Source organism: Aulonocara stuartgranti (genome assembly GCF_965226115.1).
Source record: "Aulonocara stuartgranti genome assembly, chromosome: 23".
Classification (NCBI taxonomy): Eukaryota; Metazoa; Chordata; class Actinopteri; order Cichliformes; family Cichlidae; genus Aulonocara; species Aulonocara stuartgranti.
Window position 1 is genome coordinate 18,955,029 of NC_138958.1, and position 17,472 is coordinate 18,972,500.

The 17,472-nt window shown below is 38.3% G+C and overlaps 1 long non-coding RNA gene across 1 annotated transcript; it reads left to right on the plus strand.

The window, feature by feature from the left end:
• Positions 1–15,003: 15,003 nt before the first annotated feature.
• On the plus strand, positions 15,004–15,995 carry LOC309700838. Its single transcript, XR_014274780.1, has 2 exons — positions 15,004–15,726; positions 15,809–15,995. It is a non-coding gene; the product is annotated as an uncharacterized lncRNA (long non-coding RNA).
• The last annotated feature ends 1,477 nt before the right edge of the window (positions 15,996–17,472 follow it).

The window sequence follows — 17,472 nt, forward strand, 5'->3', positions numbered from 1 at the left end:
ATAACGTCTTGTTATATGTGTTATTTTCCTAATGTAGTTGTGTGACATGTCAAGTAAATACTGGACTATACATAATTTAAAAGTTGTCTCAAGTCAATAAAGATATTAAATAAAGATTAATGTGCAGTTAAGCAATTATTTTTGTCTTTATAAGCAGTGGTGAGGGAACCATATGGTTACTTTCACTGCTATGAGGCTTTTTTTACATCTAAAACAGGCCGTCTTGTATTCCTTTTGAAAAAAATGTTTTACAGAATTCGAGAAGTACACTCTAACTACGTACATAGGAATTAAGAGGGAAAGTCAGGTAATCAAATCATTTTGACTAACTGATTATCTGGAGGTAATCACCGCTAAAAGAAGACATTTTCGCAATTTGCTGCATCTTGCAGTCATTAAGTTGACTATAAATTTCTCTGCATACCAAAGTATCTTGAGGTAATTATAAAGCTTGGCTGGAACTGGGTCAGGCAATAGGAGAATGATTCCAATGATGGGTAGTACACGTGCACATTCATGCTCAGGCACGTGCAAAGCCAGCACTAATATTCTTCTACCTTTTTATTTCTTTATTTTTACTACTTTCTTCATTGTAGATACAAACTGAAGACATCAAATATATCAAGCAATATATATGGAATAATGTAGCAAAGAAAAAATTTAAAATACGTTTTATATTTTAGATTCCTAAAAGTAGCCACCCTTTGCTTTGTTGACAGAGCTGCAAACCCTTGGCCTTCTCTCAGTGAGCTCCATGATGTAGTCACCTGAAATGGTTTTCATATCACAGGTGTACCCTGTCAGGGGTCATTTGTGGAATTTCCTTAATGGTGTTGGGACCATCAGTTGTGTTATGCAGAAGTTGGGTTGGTACACAGCTTACAGCCCTATTTGAGAATGGTTAGAATTTATACTGTAATATGCAAGAACCAATCAGCTAAGTAAAGACAAACAACAGTCCATCATTACATTACAGAAGGTCTAGGTCAGTCAACTTTGAATGTGTCCCCAAAAAGCATTTGTTTGGGCCAAGAAACACAAGTAATGGACATTAGACCTGTGGAAATCTGTGCATGGTTTGATGAGTCCAGATCTTTGGTTCCTAATGAGATTGTTGGAAAACCATTTCAGGTGACGACCTCATGAACGTCATTGAGCAGTAATCAAATCAAAGGATAAGAAAACATAAAACATGTTTTGAGGTATTTCACACATTTTTGTTTACTACATGATTCCGTGTGTTCACTCAAAGTTTTGATGCGTTCAGTGAGAATTTACAATATAAGTAGTCATGAAAAGTAAGAAAAACATTAAATGAGAAGGTGTGTCCAAACTTTTGGCTGTTAGTCTATGCTCCGTCTCTCTCTCTCTCCTCGTCTCTGTGCCTATATCATGCTGTATTTCTCATGTACATGCAGGCAAAGTGTAAGTGAGTCTTTAGAGTTAATGCTGAACATCTTGCTTGGTGAGGTGGCTGAGAAAAAAGACGGAGGGAGAAAGGTCAACATTTAACTGCAACCAAATGCTAAAAAAAATAGGTGAAAGTAAGAAACAGGTCAGTCTAAAACTCTTATAATCTAATTAACATTGTTTCATGTTTATGTATGTTTTGATGCGTTAATGTTTACATATATATAGATGTTCATTTCAAACTGTGTTCTCATTCTGTCATATTCTGTTTAAAAAGTGAAGACTGTTTGTTTTGTGTGCTTGATCCTGTGCGTTAGTGTTACATCCTGTGAGGCTGTGGGAGCGTGTGGGCGTGGTGTTGTCCTCCCCCTCTCTCTTGCCCCTGCCTTCTCCTTTAGGACACACCTGCTGCTCATCTGCCCTTGTTTACCACCAATTACCCTCCAGAGGTGATATAAGCTGGAGGAGAGCTGTGCCGGTGTGGGAGAGGCTTCTGGTGGATTCGGTCGGTCGTGGCTCTTTGTGAGTAACTCTCAACTGAGCAGCAGTTTTTCTTAAGTGACGCGACCTCCATTTCTTGGTTTGGCCTACCTGGTTTTATTGCTAAGAACAGCATAGCAGCTTCCTAGTTGAAGCGGCCACCGTTCCTTCGGCTGGCCTGTCTGATTTATCATTAAAGCAGTGTTTCTGCCTCTTTCTTTTGTTACTGTTTATATGGGTTAATTGATTATAATAAAGATTCATTTTGTGTTAAACACCTCCGCCTGGCGTCCTATTCATTCCAATCCGGATCCAATTGTTACTGTCCCCCACCCTCTTTGCCTAGCTTTCATGTGGGGATGTAACAATTAGTTATTCTGTTTTCTCTGATCTACAGCCTGAACAGACTTTGAAACCCAGAATTTACACCTACTTATTCTGTAAATTACATTTCTATCCTGGATAGTTTCCCTCTAAGAAAAAGTAATAAATAAAAAACAAAGGTGTAATAAGGGTTTGCAAGTCTATGGGTGTCTAAGACCATAAACTCAGCAGGAAAAGTTTTGAAGATAAAAAGAAAGGAAACCTTTTCCAGCAGAAACTTCTGAAGGACTGTAGGTCTTTGTGAAATCACAAACATCACAATCTGGTGGCCTTTAGTAACAGTGATATGAAAAAAGTATACAGTGGGGCAAAAAAGTATTTAGTCAGCCACCGATTGTGCAAGTTCCCCCACCTAAAATGATGACAGAGGTCAGTAATTTGCACCAGAGGTACACTTCAACTGTGAGAGACAGAATGTGAAAAAAAAATCCATGAATCCACATGGTAGGATTTGTAAAGAATTTATTCGTAAATCAGGGTGGAAAATAAGTATTTGGTCAATAACAAAAATACAACTCAATACTTTGTAACATAACCTTTGTTGGCAATAACAGAGGTCAAACGTTTACTATAGGTCTTTACCAGGTTTGCACACACAGTAGCTGGTATTTTGGCCCATTCCTCCATGCAGATCTTCTCGAGAGCAGTGATGTTTTGGGGCTGTCGCCGAGCAACACGGACTTTCAACTCCCGCCACAGATTTTCTATGGGGTTGAGGTCTGGAGACTGGCTAGGCCACTCCAGGACTTTCAAATGCTTCTTACGGAGCCACTCCTTTGTTGCCCAGGCGGTGTGTTTTGGATCATTGTCATGTTGGAAGACCCAGCCTCGTTTCATCTTCAAAGTTCTCACTGATGGAAGGAGGTTTTGGCTCAAAATCTCACGATACATGGCCCCATTCATTCTGTCCTTAACACGGATCAGTCGTCCTGTCCCCTTGGCAGAAAAACAGCCCCATAGCATGATGTTTCCACCCCCATGCTTCACAGTAGGTATGGTGTTCTTGGGATGCAACTCAGTATTCTTCTTCCTCCAAACACGACGAGTTGAGTTTATAGCAAAAAGTTCTACTTTGGTTTCATCTGACCACATGACATTCTCCCAATCCTCTGCTGTATCATCCATGTGCTCTCTGGCAAACTTCAGATGGGCCTGGACATGCACTGGCTTCAGCAGCGGAACACGTCTGGCACTGCGGGATTTGATTCCCTGCCGTTGTAGTGTGTTACTGATGGTGACCTTTGTTACTTTGGTCCCAGCTCTCTGCAGGTCATTCACCAGGTCCCCCCGTGTGGTTCTGGGATCTTTGCTCACCGTTCTCATGATCATTTTGACCCCACGGGATGAGATCTTGCGTGGAGCCCCAGATCGAGGGAGATTATCAGTGGTCTTGTATGTCTTCCATTTTCTGATGATTGCTCCCACAGTTGATTTGTTCACACCAAGCTGCTTGCCTATTGTAGATTCACTCTTCCCAGTCTGGTGCAGGTCTACAATACTTTTCCTGGTGTCCTTCGAAAGCTCTTTGGTCTTGGCCATGGCGGAGTTTGGAGTCTGACTGTTTGAGGCTGTGGACAGGTGTCTTTTATACAGATGATGAATTCAAACAGGTGCCATTCATACAGGTAACGAGTGGGGGACAGAAAAGCTTCTTACAGAAGACGTTACAGGTCTGTGAGAGCCAGAGATTTTCCTTGTTTGAGGTGACCAAATACTTATTTTCCACCCTGATTTACGAATAAATTCTTTACAAATCCTACCATGTGAATTCATGGATTTTTTTTTTTTTCACATTCTGTCTCTCACAGTTGAAGTGTACCTCTGGTGCAAATTACTGACCTCTGTCATCATTTTAGGTGGGGGAACTTGCACAATCGGTGGCTGACTAAATACTTTTTTGCCCCACTGTATTTGCACTACTCATATCAATGTGAACACAATATACAGAGGTCAAATAACAGTTCAATGATTTGAAATGCTTATTTCAAACTGTAAATGTGACAGGAAGGAGTATTTTTCAGAAACAAAGCAAAACCTAAAGGAATACCAGGGAACGTGGATCATGGTTGGATGATTGCAAAGGTCCCTAGATTAACATTTTGAAGTTTAAAACTAAAATCATACACGGATGTCATTCTTTTGCTGAGACTCCTCTTTTGTGAGCTGAACTTCATTGAATAACAAATATTGTTCATGTGCAGTTTTTAGTGTTCCTTCATTTTTTTATTCAGCAGGAGGAATACAGGAAACAAATAATAAAAAAAAAAAAGTTCCCTGTCATCACCTATGAGAGGCAGACTAGCTGGCACAAACTGGATGGTTTGGCTGGTTCTTTCATACTGGCTCTGATGAATGAGATAACAATCAGGCATGTCCAGCTGAAGAGCAGGAAACCCCAGGATCCGCCCACATGGGAGGAGAGAGCCTGTAAGAACAACAATCTGTACCAGACAAACTAAGCCAACCTGTGCCCCTGTGTCAGGAACTTTACATGGTTTTGGGCTTATTATCATTGCTGGTTCATGTAGCACAAGGTTGAATATCCATTTTGTTTTATCTGGTAAACAATACTGAGAAACATTTTTAAGGTTATTGGTTTATGGTCAATACCATTAGCATCTTTTTTCCACCTTATTATTCCAGCATTACCACATTATTACTGTAGTACAAATGCTACTGAAATTTGAAATGATTTCTCATGATATCTTTGGGTTAATATCATTCTCTATTCATCAGGAATTTTTTGATTTTCACTGGCAAACTAGCCTTTGCCACCACTTTTAACAACATCTACATCAGAGGTGGGCAATTCCAGGCCCCGAGGGCCAGTGTCCCTGCAGGTTTTAGATCTCACCTTGGGTCAACACACCTGAATCACATGATTAGTTTGTTACCAGGCCTCTGGAGAACATCGGGAAATGTTGAGGAGCTAATTTAGCCATTTAAATCAGCTGTGTTTGTTCAAGGACACATCTAAAACCTGCAGGGACACCGGCCCTCGGGGCCTGGAATTGCCCACCCCTGATCTACATGAAGCTGTTTGGTACAGCTCGAGAGAGCAAACGTACACATCTCAAAAAGCTGCACCATCTTTTTACAGAGGCGCAGTGAGTGTGAAACCCAACTCCATTTCTAAACTGTGCTCACCTCTGCAGTAACTGTGTTGTGATTATCATACACATTTGAAGCTCCTCTCTGTATTTTCAGAGCTTTTGTCATTATTTCAGGTGTCACACTTTAGCATATCATGTCCAACCTCCCTTGGAAAGCTGGTGCTCATAGAGTTAGACAAACAGAAAAAGTTTCATAAAGATTCTTAGTATCCTGCCAAAGTGGAAGCGACCTCTCCCGAAGGAGACACCTCCCTGTGTACCACTGCATCATTGACAATGACGTGGACCTCTTCAGAGAGGGGACAGGTTTGTGCAAATTTGCTGAAGACTGATTATATAGAACTAAGACAGAAGACTGAGCAATTGGACTCAAAGACATTTGAATCATGGAGGGATCATTTTGGTTTATGGATCAAATCTGAACCTCGGCTGTCTTTCTTTTGGTTAATATTAGCGAACACTAACTATCCTACTAAGGCTCATTGTAGAAAGTGAAATGAGGAAGTTCAAAAAATCAGGCTCAGATATCCTGAATATGTTTTGCTCTGAGAGACTATTGCTATCACTACTGAAATCCTACATGTGAATGGACTCTAAGTCAGAACACAATTTTAAATGCTCCATCATGATAGCACATCGCCCTCCAGTGGCCATTCTTGTTATCCATCAAGTAATGTGTATAAGAGAATGACAATATTATTAATATGAAGCATTTTGTTAGCAATGTAGGTACTTGCTGGATGTTTCTTTCTTCACATTACTTTTAAAGGAAAGTAATCAGCTAATTAATGATTACTGTATTAATTAAAGAAAAAGAAAAAACTTGACAGTATTTTCTGCAAGGAAATCCTTTTAAAGAGAAAAATGTTCAGATTTGTGAGACTAAACTTAAAAGGTTTTGAGTAAATGATGAGTATTTATTCAGGCTTGGATGTACGCATTTGTGAAATTGTTTTACGTGTGGTCAGGTTGCGTTGTATTTGTGTGTGGATTGGAGCACATGTTTGTGAATCCTCAAAAGTTACAAACGCTTGTAGATCACATCGTACGCATTTCTAACACTTTTAAGGTAAATTTCTCTCCATATTAAAGTCTATACTCTTACCTCCACACTTCTGCCTCCTTCTTGGGTGATCTACATGTTTAATTCCTAACACAATCCTATTCATTTATCTGAGCTTCAGATCAGCACTATGGGTACACTGGCTCGCTCTAACTGACACTGCCACAAACTGCCAAATGTAAAAACAGAGACACTCACAGAGCTGTTCAACCTGTAGCAGAGGTGGGACCAAGTCATTGTTTTGCAAGTCTCAAGTAAGTCTCAAGTCTTTATCCTCAAGTCTCAAGTCAAGTCTCAAGTAATGTCAGGCAAGTCAGAGTCGAGTCTCAAGTCACTGGTGTAAAAGTCCGAGTAAAGTCACAAGTCTGAAATTTTGAATTTCAAGTCCTTTCGAGTCTTTAAAAAAAACAAACGAAAAAATAATGTTGCAGTTATATGCTAAATGTAAATATTAGACCATGTAATTTTTAAATCTGTGTTTTTCTCAACACATGACAAAATAGTGAACTTAGAAAATATACACAAATTGTGAAATTGCACCTCTTTAAAATGCAGCTCAATTAAACCTAGCTCCAAGAATAATTTTCACCGACAGTTCTGAGATAAGCTGCATGTTATTCTTGGATGCGGTTGTAGGGCCGGCTTTAAAATCGCATGACAAAAATATCATACACATTAAAAAAAACTGTATCACCAACGTAGCCTGGAAAACATTTGCTAGTTAGATGAAGTCAGCTATCTCATCCTAGCATATTTATATGCATATTTATAATTATACGGTTCTTGGAGTGAGTGCACACACTCATGAAGTTTAGTAACTTCCGGTCACTGCAACAAGCCCAGGTACAGTTTACCGACGGATGGGTACAGGACCTTGAAATGCACCGTGTAGAACGAAAGACCATCGTACGTATCATAAGTTTACCAGTCTCACAAATCGTCTTCATAAATACACATTCGTTAACCGTTTATTAATAGGACCTTTGAGCTCAACGGTAATTAATTAGTAGTAGAAATAATTTCTGGTACCCATCACAGAAATGTAGCAGTGACAATAATATTGTATGCTGTAATCGTACTGGGCAATTAGTGATACAAAAAACCTGTTTTATGCTGTGAATAAAAGTATATGTTTTTGTCAATGTACCATAATAACAGAAGCGAAACGCAATATTGTGTCAGGACAATTTACTATTTATGCACAATAAATAAAGGAGCATAGCGCGACAATTTCTGTTCAGCGCCAGACTTGCTTGTAACCTATATCACCAATTATGTTAAGAAAAATGACGTATTAACTACAACAGCAGACTGACCTTTGTGTAAATGCTTGGAGCAGACTAACCTGTGAGCTGGAGTGTTCTAGGACGTTATATTTGATCTTTGAATGGCTGCAATCCAGTCGCGTCTTTGTTACTTCGGAAACATGGCTCGAACAATTTCTCTTCCACGACGTAATCCGATAACAACCGATCTCTTTACCCGTCGGCTTTCTGTGGCTGTCATGCGACCGGCTATTGCAGTTAATAATACAACAGCTTCTTGACATTTTTGTGTTTCTTTTTATCGCTGTGTGACTGATTTTAATTGAAAGCCTGCGTGCGCTAGTACCGCTTGCCACGAGTTCCCAGAATCCTTTGCGGTTCTACCCGTGAATGACGTCACATTTTCAATCTCCATATAATATGCGTGTTAAATTTTATATTTGGGGTAAAATATCAAGTCTTTTCAAGTAAACCGGTTCAAGTCCAATTCAAGTCCCAAGTCATTGGTGTAAAAGTCCAAGTCAAGTCACAAGTCTTAGAACATTTTTTCAAGTCAAGTCTAAAGTCATAAAATTAATGACTCGAGTCTGACTCGAGTCCAAGTCATGTGACTCGAGTCCACACCTCTGACCTGTAGCATGTGATCATAATGGAGTATTTTTTTTCTGCAATGGAAGGAAGGACATATTAGCTTTCTATAATTAAATATTTAATCTGTTCATATAAGAAGAACTTGTAATATTGATGTATTACTTGAAGGGAGTGTTTTCATTTTGTTTTTTGTGTGCTTTTTTTTTCCTGGAGGAGTGAACTGGTTCACATGGTTTCCAAACTTAAGTTTTCAAGCAACTTAAAGAAGTCCAGACACTTTTCTTTCCAAGCTCCTTAGACTACGATGACCTGGATGACTGAGAACCTTCACAGACATATCAAATATTGATGTAAGAAATGGACTGTTGACTGAAAAACTAACTAGGCACAGCACAGTAGGAGCAGCACAGGAAGACGTTCATTAGATCAAGAACATCTTCAAAGATTAGTGGTTAAAAATACCTGCTGAGTTGTGCACAAACCTGGTGACTGACTCAGGGGCAATTCTAGGATCAGAGCTTTGGGGGTGCTGTGCACCCAGAGAGCTGCCCATCCAGGCAAGGTAAACTTTACTCGTCACGATGAGACGTCTTCCCTGTCTCTGTCAGTCCCTGCATCCTTAAATGTCTCCAGTTGTCCCGAGTTCCCTCTGACTGTCTCCTTGGTGCATTTAAACCCCTGCATCCTCCCTGTCCTCATCGTCTGTTGTCTTCATCTCCATTATCAGTCATCATAATTTTACCCTCTCTGTGCAAGTCTGCAATTTTTTTTATTAAATCATAAGATTCTTAAATTCATCAAGTCTTTCTGTGCCTGGGTCCTCGTCTCAAAACATGACATCACTGTTTTGTACATTTCAACACAATTGAATCCCCACATTTGTGAAAGAAAAGCAAAACACTTTTTTGAAAAGTCTGTAACAAAGTCAAAGTCAAAAGTCAAAGTCAACTTTATTTGTCAATTCTGCCACATGTACAGGACATACAGAGAATAGAAATTTCGTTACTCTCAAACCCTAGATGAAATAGCAAATGAACATTTAAATATAAGAGAGTGATTAAAAAATGCAAATAAAATAATTAAAAAGTAAAAATTTAAATAAATACAATACAATTTAACAAGAAAGCTATGCAATATACAATATACAATATTCAGGTAAGGGTAAATGACATTGAGTGTAAACCAGGCAGAGTAGTGCAAATAGGCAAATAGTGCAAATGGAGATTTAGTAATATACGGTAAGAGATAGTATAACAACAAAGTCTTATGAGGTAATGGCAGTCCAATGCTCCACAAAGTGACTGGTAACTGGTGCAGGCCAGTGAGTGAGTCAAAATCATCAAATCCGATAAAGGTTATTTAAATGCTGCCAAAGAAGAATGGATTGGAATTTAAAATTTTTTAAAAAAAAATTAAATTTAAAAATATATATTTTTTTAAATTAAAAAAAAAATTTAATTTAAAAAAAAACAAAAAAAAAAACAACATATACTAACCTTAATTACTGCGGGAGAATAATGAATGATGCTCATAGTGAGTAAAAAGTAAACTGAGTGCATTTTTTGGACAGAGATTCACTTTTAATGTGTATGTATATTATACGGGGCGATTGTGGCTACGGGGCGATTGTGGCTCAAGAGTTGGGAGTTCGCCTTGTAATCGGAAGGTTGCCGGTTCGAGCCCCGGCTTGGACAGTCTCGGTCGTTGTGTCCTTGGGCAAGACACTTCACCTGTTGCCTACTGGTGGTGGTCAGAGGGCCCGGTGGCGCCAGTGTCCGGCAGCCTCGCCTCTGTCAGTGCGCCCCAGGGTGGCTGTGGCTACAATGTAGCTTGCCATCACCAGTGTGTGAATGTGTGTGTGAATGGGTGGATGACTGGATATGTAAAACGCTTTGGGGTCCTTAGGGACTAGTAAAGCGCTATATAAATACAGGCCATTTACCATTTACCAGGAAGCGGTGCCTGAGGAAAGCGGGGAGGATCATCAAGGACTCCAGTCACCCCAGCCATAAACTGTTCAGACTGCTTCCATCAGGAAGGAGGTTCTGCAGCATCCGGTCCCGTACCAGCAGACTGAGAGACAGCTTTTTCCATCAGGCCATCAGACTGCTGAACACGTCATAGACACCTCAGCTTCACTACTGGAACTTCAACATTATGCACTCCATACTGTATATAAATGCCACTTGTTTTGCACATATTCAACTCTGTATATTTTATATATTTTATTATTATTATTATTATTTTATTTTATTTTTTTACTATTTAATTTGTAAAAATGTGTATACACACACACACACACACACACACACGTAGGAAAATATTTAGTATACACATCCAGAAATGCATACACTATTATATATTGTACATATATTTATTAGTTTCAGGTTGGCCATTCTTGTATTTTGCTCGTTTGTGTTGTTGTGTTTGCACATCTCTGTTGCTTGTGGGGCTCGCACACAAGAATTTCACTCGCATGTGCTGTGCCAGTGTGCCTGCACATGTGATGTGACAATAAAAAGTGATTTGATTTGATTTGATTTGATTTACCATTTATAATACAGATACATAAAAAATACACTCCAAAAATACAAAAGACCTTGAAATGTACAAAATATTATTAAAAAATTTGAAAAATTGAGACACCTTGGGGGGGTGCTGAAGCACCCCCAAAAATGGGCTAAAATCGCCTCTGGGCTGACTTAAAGAAATGTACGAGTAGCAGCAAAAGTTAGTCCACCAACACTGAAAAAAGTGATATTGGCTCCTTTTAGATATAGCATATTTTATTTTGGTATATCTTTTTAATTCAAATGAGTAATTCCTGTCTATATAATTCGAGTAACTCCAGAATACATTCCCTGCGTTTTAATCCAATTAATTTTAGTTAATTAAATGTAGCTCAAAATGCTTAAGTATGTTTTTCATAGCATCCTGCTGGGCCATTTTGCGCATGCGTTAGGACAGGCCACCATTTTGCGCGCGGACTGAAAAAGCCGACGCTTTGTGTGCTGCAAGCAGGTTCAAGTTAATCACACAACTTTGTGTAAAGGTGGTCTAGCTTCGGTAAGTAAAGCTTTTACGGTCGTTTTTGTTTTATTTTTTTTTACCTCAGTCAAAGCATGTTGACTCTTTAAGACGTGTGCACATGGAGAAAGAAGTCTAAGCAGTTGTACACCTCTGAACTTTGTCGTGATTTGACTTAAGCTAGCTATGTGCTCTATTAGCTACTGCTCTATTAAAAGAGTAATTGTATTGATGAAAACTGCTATGTTAAATTGTCATATATTTTTAGCTTAGTTCTGGTGGCACACTTTGTACTAACAAATTATGAAACGAGGCAATTTCTCTGTTGTAGTTAGCTGTAAAGTTCACTGTACAGACAGCCTGCAGTTTTAAATTGTGAAATCGTCCCTCCCGCCACAACATTGGCATTAAGGAATAGTCGGGCGGGGGCAAGGAAAATTTTAAAGTTGTAGAGCCTGTAGAGTATGTGTTGGATGAAAAAAATAAAAGAACATTTCAGTATGTTCCAGTTTTAAAGGTTTTATGGCAGCTTTTCAGTGATTGCCACCTTCTTGCTAAGGTTTTGGATGGTAGTCGCATAACAGAACAAAGTGGGGCAGAAGTGATTTACAGGTCTTTTAGGGAGGGGTTGTTTTTCAAAGAAAACAGTTTTTTATCAGCAGGTGAATTGCGAGTTTTACTGAATTTGTATATTGACGATTTTGAGATTTGCAATCCACTTGGAACTTCACGTAAAAAGCACAAAATTTGTGCCATATATTGGACTCTTAGCAATTTACCACCTGCTTGCCATTCATCACTGACTTCCATTTATCTAGCTTTACTCTGCAAGTCTGAAGATGTAAAGACATATGGATATGAAAAGATTCTAGAGCCGTTGTTGAGTGATCTTGTTACTTTGGAAAGTCAAGGGATTTTTATTGCACATCTTGGAGAATTTCTCAGGGGCACAATACAGTGTGTCATAGCAGATAATTTGGGAGCACACAGTATTTCTGGATTTATTGAGAGTTTTTCAGGTGAATACTTTTGCAAATTTTGTGAGGCCAAAAGATCTGATATTCAAGAAACAGAGGTTAGTTCAGGTGCGTTTACTCTGAGAAGCAAAGAGACACATGAAATGCATGTAAGTTCTGCACAGAGTAATGCAAAACCATGTCACGGTGTTAAAAGACGGTGTGTTTTCTCTGCACATCTCTCCCATTTCAGTGTTTGCAGTGGATATCCTCCAGATATTGCACATGACATATTTGAGGGCATATTACCAGTTGAGTTGGCATACTGCCTGAATATCTTAATTTTGAAAAAATATTTTACACTTGAATGAATGAATGAATGAATGAATGAAGGAATTGAAATTTATTTCAGTCAACAACAACAACAACAGATTATAATTTTACATAAAAGTACTCAAACAGAAACCGAAAAAGGAATAGGCTGAAGCCTTATGGCTTATACTTATCCTATCCCTTACCCCCATAGAAATAATCAAATCCTTAACCAAGAAAATAAATAGCATTGATAAATAAGTTGTATAACAGTTTGAAAAGAAATCAATGATAAATCAAGAAATTAAATCAACACAAAAAAATTTTAACAAACCAAATTTCTATAACCTTGTATAATACTAATTTTTAAAATCTTCCTGAAGAATGACAAAGAAAAACACATCTTCAGTTCATCATTAAGTCCATTCCATAATTTCACTCCCAAAACTGACACACATCTATACTTAACATTGGTTCTCACTTTAGGCCTTTCAAACTTATAAGCAGTGTTGGGTAAGTTACTTTAAAATAGTAACTTAGTTACTTCTCTCAAAAGTAACTCAGTTACTTCAAGTTACTCGTTACTAGTTACTAGGGAAAGTAACTTTGGTTTTACTCAGAATTCTCTTGTTAATGTGTTTCTTCCATAACTTTGCCAGTCTTCTAGCTTGCTTACTTGCCACAAGTGCACTGTGCCACCTACCAATAGAAAGGAAAAGATAATGTGCATATTTCCACGAGAGAAATCCCACGCCTGGACCGTCATTGACTGCTGCCATGATTCTAGCCTACGTCACAGCGTCATGTGCGTCTTTTACATCCAACACAAAAACTGCAGTCGTGGTGCTTTCGATTGTACTCAGAACTTGGAAATTCTGCCTTCTGAATAGGAAGATGTAGGTAACACCAGACTGCAGATGAGCTGCATACAGGGCTGGACTGGGACAAAAAAATCGTCCTGGGCATTTTGACTAGAGGGGCACCATTATAGGAAAAATCATAAAGCCTTTGAATGAAAACAAACGCTGTTGTGACAGTGATGTACACTGTTTTGATGGTATATATGCATCAATCTATCAATCTTTTGTTGTAAGATTCAGATAATTATTTTTTAAAAGCTAGACATTTTAAATGAGAATAAGAAAGAAAAGTATTTCTTTGTGCCCCCCTTTCCCTGTTAATGACCTACCTGGCCCCCTGGCAACACTTTGCTAGATCCGCCCCTGCACAGTTACCAGCTGTCAGCTACCTAAAAAAGGATCCTGGGGTTATTTGTCTCTCAGAAACAGTTCATAACTTCCCTTCAACTCATTCATGTCACCTAAAAGGTAAACCTGTTTCTCCATCACCTGTTCAGCTCTGATGATTCAGTAAGGACATCTCCTGGTTTCATCTTCATGTTTCCCTCTCACCAGATAACCAAACCATATCATGACCAGCAGTTTTTTTGCAGATGTGGCTCCAGCAAACATCAGCTGATAGTAGAAATTAATATTAAATAAATTCTAACAACAGCTGATCAAGCTTAAACGTGCTGCTGTTGTTTAGCGCGACATCCGCTGGTTTCCACTTTCTGGCGCAAAGTGAGCGATAAACAAACAAGAGAGCCGATCAGCTGATCACTGATCAGTTTTCATGATTAAAGTAGAAACGGGAGAGGGAGGGGGGAGAATGAGAGAAGAAGAGGCAGCTGTGCAGCGTAAAGACACAGAATAACTCCAGCTTTGTGTCTTTTTCATTGTAGCTGAATTACGGGACAAACTGTTCCTTTTTACCTCAATAAGAAACGCGTAATATTTTCTCTGAATACCAGACGGGACGGTTGGCAACTCTAATAACTTATGAACAAAATAAAGTTAAAACATCATTAACTTCATAGCACCCACCCAGCTGTATAGAAACTCCGTCATGCTAGCTAGCATGCAGTACGGAAAAAGTCATAATAACGAAAATAAACTCCACCTAAACTTGGTTCATATCTGACCCAGAGAGACTGCAGGTCATAACTTCTTACCTGAAGTTCAGTTCACACTTGGACCGGAGGCCGCCTCGGGTCTCTTTTCCTTCTGCGTCCCTTTTCCTTCATCCACCTGCTGGCTTCCACCACTTGCTAATGTTACTGAATCTGTGGAAGCTCCGCGATAGCCACCACACGAAGTAACGAGTAACGAGCCTATCTAAATCCCAGTAACGAGTAACGCGTTCCTGATTTTGGCATAATAACTAGTTACCGTGCTCGTTACCACAATAATAACGTAGTTACTGTAACGCGTTACTTAATAACGCGTTAGTCCCAACACTGCTTATAAGACCCCCTTAAATCATATGTTCCATCTCTTAGTTGAAATATACTTAAAATACAAATTGGAACATTCTTTTTCATCACACGATATATAATTTCTAAAGTTTTAGAATATATAATGTCCATGAATTTTAACATAGATGATCCTACAAAAAACTGGTTGGTGGACTCCCTATATCCAACTTTATTTATTATTCTAATAGCTCTTTTTTGCAATTTAAGTATTGAATCCAAATATGTTTTGTATGTGTTCCCCCAAATTTCTGCACAGTAGGTCATATAAGGCAAACAAAGGGAAGTATACAATAAATAAAGGCAGTTCTTATTCAAAAAATCTCTTGTTTTATAAAGAATAGAAATAGACTTGGATAATTTTCGTTTCACATGTTCTATGTGGGGCTTCCAACAAAGTTTATCATCAATAATTACTCCTAAAAATTTTGTCTCAATTTTACTTTAATATTACTTTTACTACCTCCAAATAACATAAATTTTGTTTTACTTTCATTCAATGATAGTTTATTAAATACAAACCATCTATTTAACTTCATGAGTTCTGTTTCCACTGTTTTCAGTAATTTCTTTATGTCAGGGTTCCTCTGCCTACCCGGTCGGCTCAGTATGGCTACATATGTTTTGTATTCTTTTTTTATTTTTTCCCTGCTCTCTCCCTTCCCCTCTTTCCCTCCTCCCTCTGCCTGGGCGGAGCTCACCTGTGGGCTCCTGCCCTTGGCCCACGCACCTGTGGCTCATCACGAGTGATCCAGCTCCTTTATAAGATGACAGCCCCGTGTTTTTCGTCGCTGGACCGTTGCCAACCCTCGTCAGTGTAACCCCAGCTCAATTACTTCTGAAGTGTTTTCACAGCGATTTACCTTACTATCCCTTCGTGTCTCTGTGTACAGATTCCCTGGACCTACCTACCCCTGTGTTACCCGAGTGAGTGGAGTGTGAAGAGGAGTGGACGGAGTGTGTGTGTGTGTGACTATCGGCGTCTTTCCCATTCGTGTGTGGACCCCCGGAGCCCGGCTTTCCCCTCACTTTTGTAAATAATCACCTGGTGTATCATAATAAAGACTCTTGTGCTTTCAAGACCTAGAGCCTGCGCGTGAGTCCGTTCAGTCCTGTTGTGACACTTTATGTCTTTTCCAGAGCAAAATAAGTTTGTATCATCAGCAAACATCACAAATTTTAAAGTATCACTGGCTGTACAAATATCATTTATATAAAGTAAAAATAACTTAGGTCCCAAAACAGATCCTTGTGGAACTCCACAAGTTACTTTTCTAAGTTTAGATTTCATGTTATTAATACTCATATATTGGAACCTATTATTCAAGTAACTATTTAACCAAAATTGTACAACACCTCTTAAACCATACCTTTCACACTTCCGTAAAAGTAAAGAATGATCTATTGTATCAAAGGCTTTACGTAAATCAATGAACACACCTATTCGAAACTGTTTTTCATCCACAGCCGTTGCAATATTTTCAATAAATTCCATCACAGCTAGAGATGTTGAGCGATTTCTTCTGAACCCATACTGATGATCATTCAATAAATCATATTTATCAATAAAAGAATCTAGTTTGTTTGCAAATAGTTTTTCAAGAATCTTTGAAAACTGAGGCAGTAAAGATACTGGTCTATAGTTTGACACAATCTGTTTATCACCAGTTTTATATAGTGGGATCACTTTGGCAATTTTCATTTTATCTGGAAAAATTCCAGTTTGAAATGATTTGTTACAAATATATGTTAACGGCTGAAGGACACTATGAAGAACTTCTTTAATTAGTGACATGTCAAGGTCGTCACAATCCATGGATTTTTTACTCTTGAATTTACTCACCACTTCTACAATGTCAGTCTCACAGACTCCACCAAGAAACATTGAGTTACATTTACAAGAAGTAGAATCTAGTTTATCATAATTTCCTCCTGGTACAGAAATTTCTTTTGCCAAGTTGGGACCTACATTAACAAAGTAATCATTAAATTCATTATCTTTGCTCTCAGTATTCTCAATCACTACATTACCTCTTGTTACAATACGTGTTGGAGAACATGTATTATGTTGATTTTTTATTATCCCATTTAATACACTCCAGGTAGCCTTAATATTACTTTTATGTTTTTGAAGCAGCTGTTCATAATATCTTTTCTTTTCATATCGCATAATAGATGTTAATTTATTTCGATATTTTTTATATTTGTCTTCATTTTCCTTTGTTCTATGTGCCAAAAAAATCCTGTATAACCTTTTTTTTTTTTTACAGGCTCTTTCCAGACCTTGTGTAAACCATGGTTTTTTCTTTTTATAATTTTTAGAAAACTTTTTAATTGGACAATGGCTGTCATAGATTGACAAAAATATATCCAAAAACGCATTGTATGCATCATTAGTGTCTTCCACATAAACTTTTTGCCAGTCATAATTTTCTAAGTCTGTTTTAAAAGCCGCAATTTGTTCTGGTGTTTTTATTCTACCACTGTAATCCATTTGCTTTTCCTCTTGAAAATGAAGTTGATTGTTCATTTCAATCACTGAAAAGACAGGCAAGTG